The 17,941-nt window shown below is 35.2% G+C and overlaps 1 protein-coding gene across 7 annotated transcripts in view; it reads left to right on the forward strand.

Moving 5' to 3' along the window:
• SNTG1 (syntrophin gamma 1) overlaps positions 1 to 17,941 on the forward strand; it is a 368,908-nt gene that overhangs the window by 262,597 nt on the left and 88,370 nt on the right. The window lies entirely within an intron of this gene.

The raw sequence follows: 17,941 nt of genomic DNA on the forward strand, positions 1-17,941 counted from the left end.
AGACCTACCTAGGATGTATTTTGCATTTGATAGATGGCATGTCATTTTTAACTTAGAGCTCTATACGATACCTTTCCTGTACTTTCTTGAAAAATACGGAACACATAGCTAATTCAATTACTTTGAATTGAGTTATAACAAGGAAGACCTTGAGGTTTTAATTTATATTCTTTCAGATTTCCTTAAATCTGCTTTAGCCTCCCAAACCTAACTCTAAATTTGCTTTTGTTTCAAATACAGGGAATGCATTGAAGGAAGTTGTATTTCTTGCAGTTTTATATTCAAGATGCAAAACTATGTTCCATCTGGCAGCAATATGTAAAAGTCATTGTATTACAAAAATGTGACAGACATGAATTCATCCACCATCTGCAAGCTTCCATGCAACACAAGCCTACTTTATGGCTATTTATTCCTCCTTACAATATTATTACTGTATAGAACTTCTTGTCTACTAGGCATCCTGACAAATGAGAGTGCTGGTTATTTTTTTTCTTGCCATCTTTAGATCAGACTACTAATGATTCCTAATGATTCTTACTATCTAAAGTAGTGTATTTGTTTACTTATAACAGATAGTTGACCCTAAATTTTATCTGATAATACTCTGAGACTGTAATCATGGTTGCTTAGAGTAACTTGAATTTGGTAATACTCCATTGTTACATGAAATATTTTCAGTGATTTAAAAATCAGTACAGTATATAATTCTGTACTAGTTTCCAGAAAAACAGAATCAGTGTAGCTGATGTTTTATAATTGGAAATTGCTAATTATACAGTTATTATGCAAACATTTATATTTACTTTATTTTCCCAAAGACATCCTGTAAAGTAACTGTAATTTATTAGGGCTTATCACAAAATTGTCAATGAATTTATTTTAGAACTCTCGTAAAAGTTCATAGCCCATATGAATTTATGGAATCCAACGAGACTCTCTTTTGCTTGATATACTTTTCTTTTAAAATGTCAGTTGCCAATAAGACTTAGTTATTTGACCGTATATGTAAAAAGTGAATCTAAGAACAATAGACACTCAGAGAAGAAAACAAACAAGCTGTTATTCAGAACTATGATTAAATGTGAATAGAGGTCCCTATATTTCTTTTTTCCTTTTTTTTTTTCAAGATGTTTATTGACGTAAAATATCAACAGCATACTGTTGATGCTATTATTTTCTCTCCGTGAGAGGCATTTGATCACAATCATTCTCCCTTTCCGTGGCACCCAATACCAAAGGAACAAAGAGATTGTAGGACTTTATTTAAACTTTTGGACAAATTGCAATATGTTCACTCCCTTGAATTTTAGTTTCAGTTAACTTCTTATTTTTATCTAAGAGTTATGTAAAATAACTTTTTGTTAAATACCATATGGTTCATCAAAAATTAAACTCACATGCTCTTTCTCACAACTAACTTATGAAACAGAAGGAAGAGGATGAGAATGAGAGACTGTAATAACTAATTTGTTTCTGAAAACATTTCCTTTGCCAATGTCAGGTTTGTTCTCTGTAGATTTGGGTGGGATTTATCTTGCCTAAGGTTAAATGTCTTAAAGGAGAATGTCTGAAGAATGATCCCCCTGATTTACTTTTGATGTCTGTTTTCTGATGAGATTAATTCCCTCAGGACGTGTCTTTCTTTCCTTTGACTGGTAAGGGACCCTAAGGTGGTGAGTTCAGACTTAGATATATAAGGAGAAGAGTATATCCTGTCACTGGTCTCTTTGTGGGGCAAGAGAGAGCTTCTCTGAATAAATCTAGCAAAGAAATGCCTAGATATTTTGACAGAAAACATGCTAGTTTCAAACAGAAATTCTGAACCGTTTTACTTTTTGACACACAAACTGTCTGAAAACAAAGTATCTGATGGTTCAAACCCCACAGATATGTGCGGCAAAAAGCCATCTTTCCTTCCCTATATTCACTTATAGTTGTGAAATGTAAATCCCTGGCTCCAAAATCTCCTATTTGAGCCCATGTTTGAGTTAAATTTTTATAATGATAAAGTCAGAATCTCTTCTGTCATGACACAATACGTTCATGCTTGACACAAAGTTGGTGTGGTTCAGTTGCAGAATCAGCAATGTAGCCAGAGAGCAAGAGAATAACAAAAAGTCACAAGTGGAAGCAAAGACAAAATGTCTTAACGTTATCACCTTTGAAAGAGAGTATTGCTAATTGAGTATAAGTAATGGTGATTGGAAGATGGTGTCTGTAGGCAAACACATTTTGCCTGCAGTGGTTAGACTGTCAATCATTGTACAGTGTGACATGAAACTTGTATTACTATGCCACAAGATAGTTATAGTTTTAATGCACAGATATAGAAAATGGTATTCTGGCTATTCAAGTACAGATTAAATATATCAATATGCTGACTGATCTAGTTGACTTCATTTCTTTTTAAGTTTTTGTCAAAAGTTTTTTGCTATGCAGTCTTTTTCTTTGTATTCTTAGTAAATTAGAACTGAATTCTCCAGGGTTTATTAGAACTGAATTCTCCAGGGTTTGTGGAATACTGAGAGTGATACTACCTGTTTTAATCTCTGTAGATCCCCACAAGCCATGGAACAATTACATATGAGATAAAATAGATCCCTTTAAGATTTCAAAACATGAATTGACTTGTATATGGTTATGCAACGAACAGGATACTATAGAAATGCACTGTTGAAAGCGACTTAATATTGCACTATAATCAATGATCTGATGAATCCATAAAGGTCATTGATTTCCGAAGGTGGGTTCCTCTCCCACTGGAGTCAATTAAGCTTCATCTGTGTTAAAAAATTAATCAATTAAGCATGTGCTTCAGTAAACACAGGGGCTATATTAAGTCCACAGTTTTCTCTAAGCAATCCTGAAACTGAAGCTCATGTGCTGAAACCTCAATAGGTTAAATTGAACTGCACTTGGAAGCTCTAATTCTTCTGTGAATTGATAAAGTAGAAAAGGGTTTTAGCCCTTTTTATTGCCAGTCTGGATGACAGACCAAAGAGGATTAGAAAGGGAACAATCTGCTGCTTCCACCTTTTTTTTTTTTTTTTAATCCATGCTCCAAGTAGGAATTTTCAATTCTGCTGTGTCAATTCAACTGTGAACTATTAGCCGTTCAATAAGCAACTTATAGGCTGTGTTAGTTTCTGTGATAATTAATGCTGATTTCTAATCTTTAACATCTATTTTGTTAAATAATTATATGATGACAGTATCCAATGGGTCACATAACTTTTAAAGAAACTATGCTACGGAAAAGTATAAGACTACAAAATCACGTGGTCTGTAAAGATCTACCTATTGCCAGTACATCCCTAATTTATGTGGTACAGTTTTTGAAGGGACTTAGAGGTGGTATTTGTAATGGCTTTATCAGGGTTAAGATTTTACCAAAGGAAGTTTTCAAATGTAGTCCAATTCAAAATTATTTGGGTGCCCCAAAAAATTATTTGGGTGCCCAACTCTACAAAGATAGCACATTTCCACTTCTTACCTTGAAGCTATTAGCACTTGACAGAGAGGAAACAACGGAAACTTCATCAGCCAGGAATGACAGGCAACTGAGTTAAGGTTGCCAAGCAGGAGGTGACAGAAAGATAATTTTAAATTTATCTTGAGAATGTCCATAAGATCTTGCAATATTTATTACCCAGTAACTTGACATCATTCCATAATGGCAAATTTTTCTGTGTGAATCTTGCAAAATACCATGAATGTGTAAAATTACTGAGGTACGCCTATGTTTGAGATAGAAACATGATGATAGGGTGAAAGCAGCAGAATTAATAGGTCTACAAACTTAATGTGATTTTGGGCACATCATATTTTCCTGAACTTAAGCTTGTATTTTGAACAGTTTCAAAAATTCAATTGAGATCATAGGTTTAATCATATGCTTAAAATATAATGACTAATGAAAGGAACTGCTACTAAGATGGACAATATATTTGTCCTTACTTTCACTGGAGAAAAGAGAACAACAATACCTAATTATATAGGTCTCTATAATGTTGAAATTCAGGTATAGGAACTGTGTAAGTCATTAGGTAGAGGGAGAGAAAAACAAAACAAAACAAGAGGAAAAAGGCAGTTCAGATTAGTATGAACTGTTTTGCTTGTGGGAAGAATAAAATGTCACAGGACTACATTCAGTGCTTAGTAAGTTTTTAAAAGATGTTCACTCTTTTTTTGGTGAATGTACTACCAGTAAGAACAGACAGTGGAATGCTGTGTTGCGTGAATAAATCAATGTCACTTATATGAAGTGAACAGATTTCACATTTCAATTTTTTATTTGAAATAGCATGGCAAGCCATCAGAAGGCTCTGATGTTAGTCATTTTGGAGTTCGCAGGGATTTTCAGCTTTTAGATGCCCTGTGAAGTATTACAATAGAAATAAACTTTTTGATGGTCACTAAGCTGTGCACATTTGGAGCAAATCCAAAAAGAACAGTATTAGTATCAAACCTCATATAGTAGCATATTCTGTAGTAGTGCAAAAGGTAAATACTGACTATTGTCTAGAAATTGAAAACCTTTTAAAATGAAGACAAAAAAATAGAGGAGGATAGGAAGTCTTCAAAAGATTCTTGGTAGTTTTGTTTTTTTTTTCCTGTATGATCTGTTTTTCCCAAAATGGAACACAGGTAACAAACTACTCAAATAAATTGGATGTTATCCGCTAAAATGTATGTTCAACTGTTTTCCAAGCAATATTAAGTACTCAAGCGTTTACAGAGTTCTGGTTCTTCATTTCTTCATTTTGCTTTCCATTCTAGACCTTGTAAAGGGAATCACAGAAGTCTATTCCAATACTGATATTTAGTCTTTATTCCAATACTGATTTAAAACTATGAAATGTAACATAATGATGTCATAGATGTGTTTTTTTCATATGTGGTTTCTGTGAGGCACATTGATATAAGTGAATAAATGTAGCAATGCAGCATCAAATCTACATAAATGAAGTCTTTTCTGTTTTTCCTTCCCTTTTAAAGTGGGACGTTACCAGTCCGACATCATAAACCACATTTTTTTCTATGTCCCTTTTATCAAGTGTTACATAGCATCTTGTCTCATATTCACTTACATTTTGTGCAATTTAATGTATGTATTGTTTTAGTAACTGTTGCCTTTACCTTGCTGATAAGTTATATCCTCTTGCGTGTACTGATATAGATGCAAAGAAAGAATAGGTCTTTCCAAACTTTCTTGCTGTTACTCCAGTGTGTCTTATCTGCATTTTTATAATGTACTTGAATTTGAAAGACAATGTCTAACATGTGGTAGGTCAGGAAAACAGTGAAAGAAAAGAATAGTAATTAAATGTGCTCTTATACCTTCTAAAAGATTTAGCATTTTCCAGAATAGTCAGCTTATCTGGGAAACTTGTAAAAAGAAACATCTGCCTTCGTGTCTGGAGCATTTGTATATGGTGACATTCTGATTGTGGTGACAATGTTCATCATTAAGACATATAATCTTGATTTGAAAAATATGTTGTAAACATTAATTAATCATGATAGCTTTTTCAAATGAAATAAAATTGGACTTTCTGTACCAAACTTCTCCCAAATGCTCAAACTATTTTTAATAATAGCTTTTCAGTTTAACTGTATGTAGTATCACATCTTGCAGCAGTCAGTAATATCTAATAAGTTTTATCATCTGTGCTGTTATAAATTACCATCTATACATCTCTAAAATATCGTGTAAGAGAAATAATGTCCTTAGAGACAATAAAATCAAAAGCCCAAATGTTCCTCAAACAGAAGAGCTACAGTGTACCTGTTAAATTGAAGCCTTAAAAGAAAGCCACACAATACAGATGCAAGAGAATATTTTTGCAGTTTTATCTATATAATGGTGTCACACAGCAAAGAATCCATGCACTTTCCCTGGTTCATCCAGTTTTGTATGGAGTTAAATGAAACAAGGTAGCCTTGGTATTTAGACAAAAGCAAAATGTGAGAATATATAATATTTTGTTTAATCTATGTAAAATTTATATTAAGTTGTGAGACTACTTCTTTTCCTTCATTCTATTATTGTTGAAGACTTAAATTGACATGCTATAGAAAAGTCCATGCTCTTTTTGGTTGCAAGACACTTTAGAGAGATGCCTTGTCATCCCACCCTGATGAAGGATAGCCAGGAACCTGTAGTGAAGAAAAATATAAAAGTTTCATTATTGGTTTAAAGTGGCAAAGAAAGAATTACAGGAATAAAAGCAGTAGGACCAGTCTGACTGGGAATGCAGGTAAGCCACTTGGGTTTTTGCAAAGAGGCAGCACATAGAAAAAGAAAGTACTCATTAATAAGTCGCCCTTTCCTGCCAAAATGCCAGGCTGCCCTTTTATTAACAGTTGGAGACTTCCAGCTACCTTGACCTAGTTTTTGTTGTGCAGGAAACTGTTCAATATTCCACAATTGGTTTATTTTAAGTAAGAGTGTGTTGAAAGTGGCTATTGAATCACAAACTGCTGTTGATAAAACAGCAACTGGGAACTGGGAAGGAAGGCTAGGCAATAATGACCTTCCTTTTTGTATCCATCCTCTCTGCAGTCCAAAAGAAACCCAAAACCATAAAAAGAAAAACATGAATATCATTATTTGTATTTTAAAGCAAGCTTAATTTGTTTTTACATCCCTTTCCTCTTACTCACCTTTAGAATATGTTTTAAATGGTGGTTACATCAAAAGCTTTGCCTTTCTTCCACAGCCAATTAAAAAAAAAAAAAAGGAATTAAAAGAAATTGCAATGCACTCAAAGAGCCATAACACACCTCAGGGTATACATTATTAGTAGGCTAATGTGTTGAAAGCACTTTCTCCGTTTGGTTGTCTTGCTTCATAAAGTGCCGTAGACATCCAGTGCATTCTGGTAGCACATAGCTTATATTTGCCTGAGGAAGAGAATGAATCAGAGATCCACCACAGAGAGGTGGGGGAGAAAGGAATTTCAGTCATTCAGGGACAACTTCAAGAGACGGGGGCAAACAAGTCCAGCAGACAGGAACAGAGGCAAAACAACAAAGTACTGGTAAGCAGAAACTCCTGCAAAGGAAATGTGCCCAAGGTCGTTTGGATTTGCCATTTCTCTGCTAACAAAATGATTTGTGAAAATCTGTGGCAAGTTTCTTCTCTCCTAATAGTACCTCACATAGTAGTTGTGGCAGGCAGCTGTGAGGAAGGTCTGAAATTACAGCCATGCTGATGGCCTGTGTGGTCATTGCATATGATTGCAAGTGTTTTTGTTTGTTTGTTGTTTATTTGTTTCAGAAAATGAAGACATTACATGCAAATCTTATTAGAAAGAATGTTATTGATGTCATGAAATCAAGCATGAAAAAATAAGAATGAAGTACCTTGATTTCTTCTTTTTGCCCAATGCACAGCATTCTGACTTACTGCACTTAAGAGTGAATTATTAATTTCTTTTTAGGATTTTTACCTTTTAAAGCCATTTATAATTACCATATGAAAGTTTTAATCTTAAAAAAAAAAAAACTTTTATAACAATTTTACAGGTTGAAAAACAGTATTTTCTTCATCATACAAATCACTGTAATACAGTGAGCCAAAGGATTTTTTTTATTATTATTATTTTTTACTGCATTTATGGAATCACTCGAGACAACTTTGATCTTAAATAAACCTACCTTAGAGGTAGATAACATTAAGCACAACTTCCATTGACTTCTTTGAAACTGCCTGATTTCCCACTCTTTCTGATAGTGTTTCAAGTTAGAAATCCTATAAAAGTTATTGTTCATGAAGGAAAATATTTGGCTTAAGTAGTATTCCATAATTAATTCAGGAATTTGTTGTCAAATAATGGATTTGTTGAGGAATTTGTTTCTGCCTTAACCAGAAAGTGTTTTGTTTTCCTAGATTTGTCTAATTCTTCATAACATATAACTTTCAACTTTGCTAAGAAGTGAAACATCCCAGAGATGCAGCATTCTTCATACAATCCTGAATTTTACTCTTTACTAAATTATTCTTTTAGGAACCAGATAAAAATATAGGAATAGAAATAAATTTAAGTCTCGAAGGTATAATATGTAAGTTTGTGGGTGACACTAAATTGGGAGGGGCTGTTGACTCCACTGAGGATAGAGAGGCCTTACGGAGAGATCTTGACAAATTAGAGAGCTGGGCAATCACCAATGGTATGAAGTTTAACAAGAGCAAGTGCTGCACCTGGGAAGGGGAAACCCTGGCTATATGTACAGACTGGGGGACGAGAGGCTGGAGAGCAGCCATGAGAGATCCCAGGGAAAGGGATCTGGGGGTTTTGGTCAATGGCAAGTTGAATATGAGTCGGCAGTGTGCCTTGGCAGCCAGGAGGGCCAGTCCTACCCTGGGGTGCATCAGGCACAGCATTGCTAGCTGGTCAAGGGTAGGGATTGTTCCACTCTGCTCTGCGCTGGTGTGGCCTCATTTGAGTGCTGTGTGCAGTTTTGGGTATCAAAATATAAGGACATAGAACTAATAAAGAATGTCCAAAGGAGGGCTACAAAGATGCTGAAGGATCTAGAGGGAAAGATGTATGAGGAGTGGTTGAGATCTCTTGGTTTGTTCAGCCCAGAGCAGAGCAGGCTGAGGGGAGGCCTCATGGTGGCCTGCAGCTCCCTCACAGGGGAGTGGCGCGGCAGGCGCTGAGCTCTGCTCTCTGGGGACAGCAACAGGACCCGAGGGAACAGCATGGAGCTGTGATAGGGGAGGGCCAGGCTGGGTGTTAGGAAAAGGTTCTTCACTAAGAGGGTGGTTGGGCACTGGGACAGGCTCCCCAGAGAAGTTGTCATGGCACCAAGCCTGCCAGAGTTCAAAAAGTGTTTGGACAACACTCTCAGACATATGGTTTAATTTTTGGGTGGTCCTGTGTGGAACCAGGAGTTGAACTTGATGATCCTTGTGGGTCCCTTCCAAGTCAGGGTATTCTGTGATTGTATGATTCTAATTAAATGGTCTCACAGAAATGTTATGTGTGTGTCCCTGAAAAGGCAAGATCCCCTCTACACAAACTGTCTACATAGTCAATGGATAAAAGAAAATGTCTTTAAGATGTAAAGAAAGTGAACCAGTCCTCCTAACTTAGACACTTACTTCTATCCCATTAACTATATAAAGAATGGAGAGATCTCTAGAGGGTAATTCAATCTCCTTGAATTAAGTACCTTCCTCTCCCACTTCTAATAGGAAATGGCAAGAGGGTACTTTAGCATAATAGCCTACAGGTTGGAAGAGTCACCCTGACATGAGCGACAGGAGCTGTCCATGCTACTTGGCCTTCAGGCCTGTCTCACCCCTAGCCAAAGGATGTCCAGGGACAGAGCAGGACTGAGGCTCCACTCCTCCTTCAAGACACTGTTCTCTTGGCTATCCATTGAGCCATGTGTGAAATTCATGCTCATGCAGGGAAGTAACCCTTGCTTCCCTTGCTGTTTATCAGGAAGCAAGGGTTGGTTTTCTAGGATGTAGCTCTCAATCGGGCTATCCCTTGAGTAGGAGCATTGCTTAAGTACAGCACATGCGTGCTTCTCACCTTCAGCCTGATAACCCAATGTCCTGTATCATGGCTGGGTACAACGGTGTTACCTGTCATGACCAAAACAGACACAGGCACTTCGCTCCCTATACTACAACACTGCTTTTATTTTTGCAGATTTTTTAACCCAACTCAATTCACAAATCTCGTTAACAGTGCAATTCCCCCAGTTGTTTTCGGCCAATTAAAAGGTTGAGAATACAGGGTGGATATACAGTTAGGAAGAGAGAAGTCATTGCAAACTTCTTCAACCATGTTTGCTATGAATGAGCAAGAGCAGAAAAAACAGGCCTCAGACAGATGTCTTCAACTGAGCAACTGAGAATTTTCTATATTTGCGAATGCTATAGTCAGGTAAGCCTTCTTTACCTTTTTCCCTACTTCTCTGTCTTAGATTTTCCGTTGCAATCCACAAAAGTTTTAGAACTAAGAAAAAGTGGAAAAATGTCTCATTTTTGAGTTCAGATTAAAATTCATGCTTCTCTGAGATGCTGTCGCATGCATAGGATATGTTCCCCACCATTCTGAAGTACTAAGGCTTCCTAATTCGTGGCATAATAATTACTGCAAAACCAGCCCACATAGCTCTGGGGAAGGCAGATTGTTGCAAAACTTCACCTTTCTTTTCAAGCAATGGACTCGTTATTGCTGAATAAAGAATATGAATGAAAATATTCATTTTCTTTTTTTCCAGTTTGCCTTTCCGTTTACTGTGGCTGTAGCTTTTGCACCATGCAGGTGCACAGATTGGGGAAAATTCAAGTTTCATTGGGAATTTCTAGATATATGTGCTTAATATTCCTTTGCTGGAAAACCAACCTACAGCTGCTGTTTAGATTTAGGAGAACTCCTAACATCCATATTATTGATTTAATAATTCTACTCAGGAAAAAGAAAATACTCCTCTTCTCATATGTGATACTTATTCATTTTGCTAATGTTAAACTCATTCTGTTCAAGAAAAAAAAAATACCATAATGTCTTAGGTAAAATGCTGTCATCAGTAAATGATCTAGGTATGAATCTCAAAGAGAGAAAAGAGGTAAAAGCTAGATGTGGGATTGGAACGAAGTTTAGAGAAAGGTGCGTGACTGTGATTGCACATGTGGCTTGGTGTCACAGCATGGGCTGTGTTGTGCAGCTCAGCTGCTCTTATATTGGACAAAGTCTGTGTTTTCCAGATGATACCTTATATATAAACTCTTTTGCTTATTTAAATGAGCTGTCTGTAAGGGACCATGAGGATATGCATAAGGGTGCCCTTGCTTAGTTACTGCTAAACATGATACATTTTTTTACAGTATAGATAGATAGATACAGATAGATAGATAGATATACAGGTAGATAGATAGATGCTTTTTAAAAATGAGTCATGTTTTCAGTAAAGAATCACAGTCTCCCAAAAGTCACTCCTGTCTGAAACCCAAGATGACATAATTCAGAAACGCTGAAATTCTGGAACCTGGCAAGGGTTGTGCTGCTTGGCTCCCTGCCTGCTGGCTAGGCTGCCTCAGAGGCTTAAGCATTTGTATCGAGTGAATCTGTGGCTATATTGCACTGTGGAAAAGATAAAGTGGAGGTCCCAGGTTATGGAAGAGTGTAGAGAGATAGTTAAAACATCATGGAAGCAAAATGGTAGAATAATCTAAACTCTAGAAGGGAGAATAAATGAAAAGTTTAATCATTCAAACTTTTAGTAGGTTGATTTTATTGGAAAATGTTCACTGACATTCAGACACCTGTTTTAGTGTTTCAGATTCCCTTCCCGCTCTACTGATCTTATTAGTCATTTCCGTATTCTGAGATGCCACAAAGGTCTTTCTTATCATGGGTTTTCCTGAGATACTTCAGATGTCTGCAAAGCAACTCTTGAAGTTTATTATTATAAGAGGAGTCATAGAAATGGAAAGGCAAATATGAAGCAAATCTTAAAGGACATTAGCCTTAATTAATAAATATTATAAAAGTGAGCAATGCCTACATAGATGTTTGGGCTTTCAGCAGTGAGCAGAGTCATTTAATTCTACATACTTGTATATGATATAATTGTTAGAGGGTGTGAATATTTTATGCTTACCATTTGTTCTTTACCAGGCTGAAAACACAGGCTACTCATAAACTTATATTTTAATAGTGTGTGCATTCTATTTAATTGTTGGTCTCATTTTGTAGCAGTAGGAATAATAATTTTAAAGGTATTTTTATTTTGACATCATATGTAGGATATTTCAGAGGAAGAAATATCTTTTTAGGCTAACACAACCCCTAAGGAGTTGTGGTGTTAAACTTTCTTTTTCAAGTTTCTCTTTAAATATTGATAAATTTTAGTATATATGCATATTTAACATCAGAATTATTACTTTTTGCATCATATTAATATAAATGGATCTTGATATGACTGTATAAACAATCTATAATTTTTTAAATACTATAGAAAATAAAACTCTAAAAGATGATTTTGACAAGCTGTTTTAAACAGTTTAAACTGTTAATAAGTGGTCAGTGTGCCTAAAGAAATAGTCAGTATACCCCTCCATAGCTGAGGTTTCACTGATAGCAATAGAATATTTTGCAAAGTATGCCTGTACCTTTATTAAGCTAGCTACTCTTGCTACAGTAGGAGGAAGATTAGCACATTTATTTACCAAACAGTAACCATAAATAGCATTTTCATGTCAAAATGTAATGAGCAGAAGTCAGGAAAATAAAGTATGCAATTCGGATAAAAAGAGAATTGTCCCCAGGTTCTGAGAGCAGCTAGAATTCCCTAAGGCTTGCAGATGATCCTACCAGTAAATTAAGCTGCCATTCACTTAGATGGTCAGGTTGTAGGCCAAACCTAGCTTAAAGCAATTATAGCTGACTGACCTCTATTTAGTCTTCTGACCTCAAGCTCTCTTCCCATTACCTTTGTAAGTTCATAGAACAAATCACAGCACAAATCATAGCTTATGCATGTTATGCTTATAAGGTTTTTAAACCCTGAAACTGGACTCTCAGAAACTTCCCGCTTGCTTCTGGTTATAATACTATTCATTTGTTATGTTGGAGTGACTTAAAAGGCAGTTTACTTCATGACCAAGTCATCAGCAAATAATAATATAACAAAAAATTGACTTGCAGCATTACTGATCTGTGTAGCTCAACTGGCAATATAGTTTTTATCTGATCACAACAGTTACAAATCCAAGGCATGTTTTTTCTTCTGTATTTGAACAGACAAGAAACCTTTACCTCCAAGAACATTAACCTCTCAGCTTGAAATGTCGTCTTGCATTTTTTATGCTGCTGTATTCTTTCCCAACTATTAGAAGACAAGAAAAGTTGATATTAATACCGGAGTTATTTTCAACACTAGCACTCTTTCATCACTGTCTTCAGCTTCTTAGCAGTTCTTTGTATTGTCTTTGTTACTCTGTCTACTACTGTTATTTCAGTAGTATTTCCTGTAGAGCATAGGGGAATCTGCCAATAGTGTTGCCTTTTCAAAGGAACTTTTTTGACATTATTGTATATGAATACTTGTATCACAAAAAAAAATAAATAAATAAGCTTATTTTCAATAAATAGCATGTGAATTCATATTCCACTAGTCCATTGGAAGAAAGTGCAAGAAGGAATGTCTTGGCAAAATGATGAGATCTTCCTTAACCTAAGCACAGGAGAGAAAAAAAAGAGTAGAATTAAGTTGTTACTAAGAGTGGGCTTGGGAAGTATAGCATAAGTATGTAGAAATGTGGCAGCACTAGATGAGATTTGCTCAGCAGGGAAGCAGCAAGGATGAAAAATAGTTTTCACATACACCAGTGATAAAAGAGACAGCAAAGAAAAGACTGCTTCACTGCATACCGAAAATAAAATTACTGATAGATGATGAAAAGAATGTCAAAGTATTTAATGCTCTTTTGGGTCAGAATTTACTCAAACAGTCAGTTGTAAACAGACAGTTGTGACCATTGGTACGTGTGACACAGTCCTGAATAAAGTTGGAATACGTTAGAAACAAGACAGGGAACTACTTGTACATTAATGAGAAGAGCTTCAAATACATACATTCTTTATCATCCAAGCCAGTATAAATATATATATATAAAATATGTATATATATATATAAAACATATGTAATATATTTAATATATATATATAGGAGTTAGAATATATGCAAACTGTGTCCTATTTACATTAGTCAAAAGCTACAAAAGATTGAAAATCTGTTCTAAATCCATTTGATGCGTACAGAAATATTCTAGATCAAATAAATAGTAAAGTAGACATGATAGGTTCTGTGTGGTTTAAAACACAATGAAGACAGCTGCAGGGGTAAAAGCTTTCTTTATACAGCTCTGAGTTCATTACTATTTTTTTCAGTTGTGAACAGCTTAAAAGTAAATATTTCACAAATTGTATTGTGTTAATACTCACCTAATTACTCCTAAGTACAGTTAGTACTCATAGTGAAAGAGTAATTCTGTAGTTGATATATGAATTGCTGCTTTCATTCAGTTTGGGGATTATTTTTTTTCTTCCTGGGTTTTGAGATTACGCTGTCACAAGCAGCCTATTCTTTATGAATAGACATGAATAATATTATTCAGATATTTAATTGCTTTGTTCAGTTCTAAACTTTCCAAACTTTCCAAATAACATACAATTCTGATATATATAATTATTTTAAGTGTCATTGTAATAATGTGAAGTTTATACAGCTACATCCCACGCTATGGCAATATATAACAATGTAACCACACAATTGTACTCCTTGTACATCATCCATTTTCATTGCAGCTTGACATACATATTTCACATGTTGTAAATTGTAGCTTTTGTGTTCTTCTACTCGTAATTGTTCTCATGGACCATTATACCTTTGCTGAATAATGTTCCCTGTGTTTTGTTTTTGTTTTTTTTTTTTAGTCTTTTCACTATAGTGCTGTAGTAAGCATGTATGATTGCTAACTAAAACTTCAGTAGAGTAAGGAGGAAAAATGGGGTGGAAAAAAATTTAAATGTTTAACTTATTCTAGCAATTTAAGTGTTTAAGTGTACCTTTGATAGTACATTTTATTGTTGAGGCTCAGAGAACTTGACCAACTGATATCTTGAAAAGATGAAATGCTGTTTGCATGTATTAACTTATGAAAACGTTTTCATTTTGACTACAAGAACTATTGATATAGCAAAAAAAAATCTATACTTTTGAGTACACAATCTCTTTTACTACTGAAATGAAATTAGATAGTGAGTTGCTGTTCTGAAATCTGTGGAAACAGATGCACTTTCAATGAAGGATTTTAAAAATGTTTCTGGAACTTTATATGCTATGTTACAACTCTCACTCATGCACAGATATGTCATCTTAAAATGGACTAGAAATTTGTATTTTTTTTCTTTGTTAAAAAATGATTTTAAAATATCATATTTAGCTTAGTATAATGCAGTGAAATCCAATAAAAATTCACAGTTTCCTAATAGGTAAGCCCGAAATCCACATTAACGCAAAAGTCATCTTTAAATTTTCTTTTGGTACCTCCAGTGCTGGTCTTAGTCATTCTTAATGCCAAGAAACTGGTAATTCTTAACAGGATAATTTTGATGATTTTTAATTATTCAAAAATTTTCTTATTTAAGGATTGCAAGGTCATATCCAAGGAGAGGAATGTATACTATCAATTACTACTATGTAAGTTTAACATTACTGTTGTCAAAATAGAAATGGTCTTCAATGGTTGTTTAGCTTTTAAAGGGCTTCTTAAAAATAAAAATAAAAGAAAAAAAGGAAAGCAAAAAAAAAAAAAAAGTCTGGGCTTCAAAATTATGTGATTTCTACCGTGCCTTTTTTTGGACCATATTGATCAGTATTTGAGCATTTCAGAAATACCAGAAAATACTTAAGAAAAGTCCACATTTTCCTTCATATTTTATGATTGCATTAGAATTCTTGAATTCTTATGAGATTAAATTGGAGATAAATAGAAGGAACGTTATTCTTTAGAAGGGAACTAAATTGAGGACTTTTCAAGCTAACGGCTTAGTAGCTTTTTGAGAGAAAGAGGTCCAGTTGTTCCTACTTAATGCAATGCAGAGTCTGCATGGCAAAAGAGTTTCTCATTGAAACAAAGCTCAGAGTACAGTTGAATACAGTGCTAGAGTTAGTGAGTAAATAAAGTGCAGACTGCTGTGAAAAGTAGGAGGGAGAAGAAGTGTTTCGTAAAATAGGAGGACATGACCTTTAAAAATAAAAATAAGAAAGTAGTTTTGTAGTGTGCATTGTGATGTGAATTAAGATGAATTGTTAGCTTTCAGCAGAAATAAGAACTGAAAACACAAGGCTTTTATAGATAACTCAGTGACATGTGAGAATATTTATTTATTTAACATCAAATTTAGCAGTTGTATTAATACCTAGTTCATTATAACTTGAACCTAATGCCTCAACAACTATTTCATATTATGTCAAACAAATCATTTAAGTAACATAATACCAGGAGATCTTTTAACTTACTTGCAAGCAGGTTGTTATCTGGTGCTGTCAGACAAATTCTTTCATAAATATTGCTGTTCTTTCTGAGAGCTCCAAGGGAATAAAAGTGTGTAATATTTTTAGACAGAAAAGTGAAATGTGACACAATACAACACTAGTTTCTATGTTTTTTGTTGTTGTTTTTTATCCAATCAAACTAAAGTAATCTGAACTTTGGGATGATGGTGGGATGATGGAAGATACAGTACTAAACTATACAGAAAGTATACTGTAAAGTATATATATTATAGTACTAAAGACTACAGGAAAGCTCTTTAACTTCATTGCCACTGATAAAGTTATTTGTTTATGCCATTGGCAACCGGGAAATTTATTGAAGTTTGCCTTTAGGAATTCATTTAGACCTGTGCTATGGTATAAGTATAAATTGTATTTTAAAAATCACTACTTACATCTCTACAGGGCATTAGGTTAATATGTTAACCTAATTAATGGTAGGTTAATGTTAGGAGGGTTAATTGTCTCATGTGTTATACGTAATTGTGTAAAATTCCCCATTTCTTCTGTCATTTTACTACTCACTTTTTCTTATAAAATGCGAAATTGTGAACTGTAAATGTTGTCTTTACCAAAGTGAGAAGTCCTGAAATAATGCAAACCGTGGCAAACTGTGAACTCTTTATAGGCGAGGTCAGAAGCTTGTTGATAGATTGAGGGAGTAGGAACAAAACAGATTTAGCTGCTGTCTTCAACAAACTGCCTCTCATTCTCTTTCAGCCAAGTCAGACTGAAAAGCCCAGGTTGGCAAGAGGGACTTAAAGGCAAGGAGCCATGTGACTAAATAAATTAACCACTCAAAAGCTGTGAATAAGAACTTTTTTGGGGAAAGGGACGGGAGGAAATTAATGAGATTCAGCAAGTGTGCCTTATACAGAGCAACTGTTGGTGAGAATATAAATTCTGTTGTCAAGTATTTTTCTTCCAGCATGTACTAGTGGTGGAAGTTGAAAATTTACTTGGGAACCAAAGCTACAGATGTCTCAGTCCAAATCTTAAAGTGGATTTGTAGGAGTTATGGTTTGCATTTCTTTTTCCAAAGAAGACTGTGGGCACCTAAAAGGCCTTGAGAGGATCATACCTTCTAGTGAAATCCCTAAAGAAATACGTAGAGAAATTATGTGAGAAAGTTGTCAAACTGAGTGAAATTTGAAATCACAGGCTGTAGATAAGAAGACTGACAACAAGCCAGGAGACCCACACTAACACCTACTGTGAGGGAGCAAGCCCCGGCTAAAGAGAAGTTTCTACTTGCAGGTCTTCTTTGGAGGGAAATGGTTAATTCAGTGGTTAATTCTAGGCAGTGATGCATTACAATGCTGCCACGCAGTAACTTAATATTCAAACTTAAAAACAGAGCAGAGGAAAAAAAAAAAAAAGAAAAACCTGTCAGGATGGAAAAAATGTGAGATTAATGATCACCCTTCCCATGAGGAAGCAATGTATTGGTCATCATCAGTGACTCACTCCTGTGTCTGTCTAGTGGCTGAACCTAACATTGTAGGAAGCCTTTTGTCTCCCAGGAACTTAAATCTGAGGGATGTTGCCAAAGCCAAATGACAGTTATCTGGGGCTGCTCATTCATGTGACCATGGCTGACTTTTGGTGTGACTGTAAGCAGATTAGAAGTGACGATGAGACTCTTGCAGGTATGCAGACGGGGGGTCAGAAGACGTTTTAATGTGCTAGTCAGTCCTCCTGGTCATGCAGGAAAAATGTGTCAAGGCAACCAATGCTTATATTCAGTGTCACCAAAGAGGTCTTTGGCCTCTTTGACAATAGCATGAACTTGCCAGGAAATACAGGGTGAAATGGAACTATTTAGCCTGCAGAAAAGAATAATGTT

The sequence above is a fragment of the Cygnus atratus genome, chromosome 2 (assembly GCF_013377495.2).
Source record: "Cygnus atratus isolate AKBS03 ecotype Queensland, Australia chromosome 2, CAtr_DNAZoo_HiC_assembly, whole genome shotgun sequence".
Taxonomy (NCBI): Eukaryota; Metazoa; Chordata; class Aves; order Anseriformes; family Anatidae; genus Cygnus; species Cygnus atratus.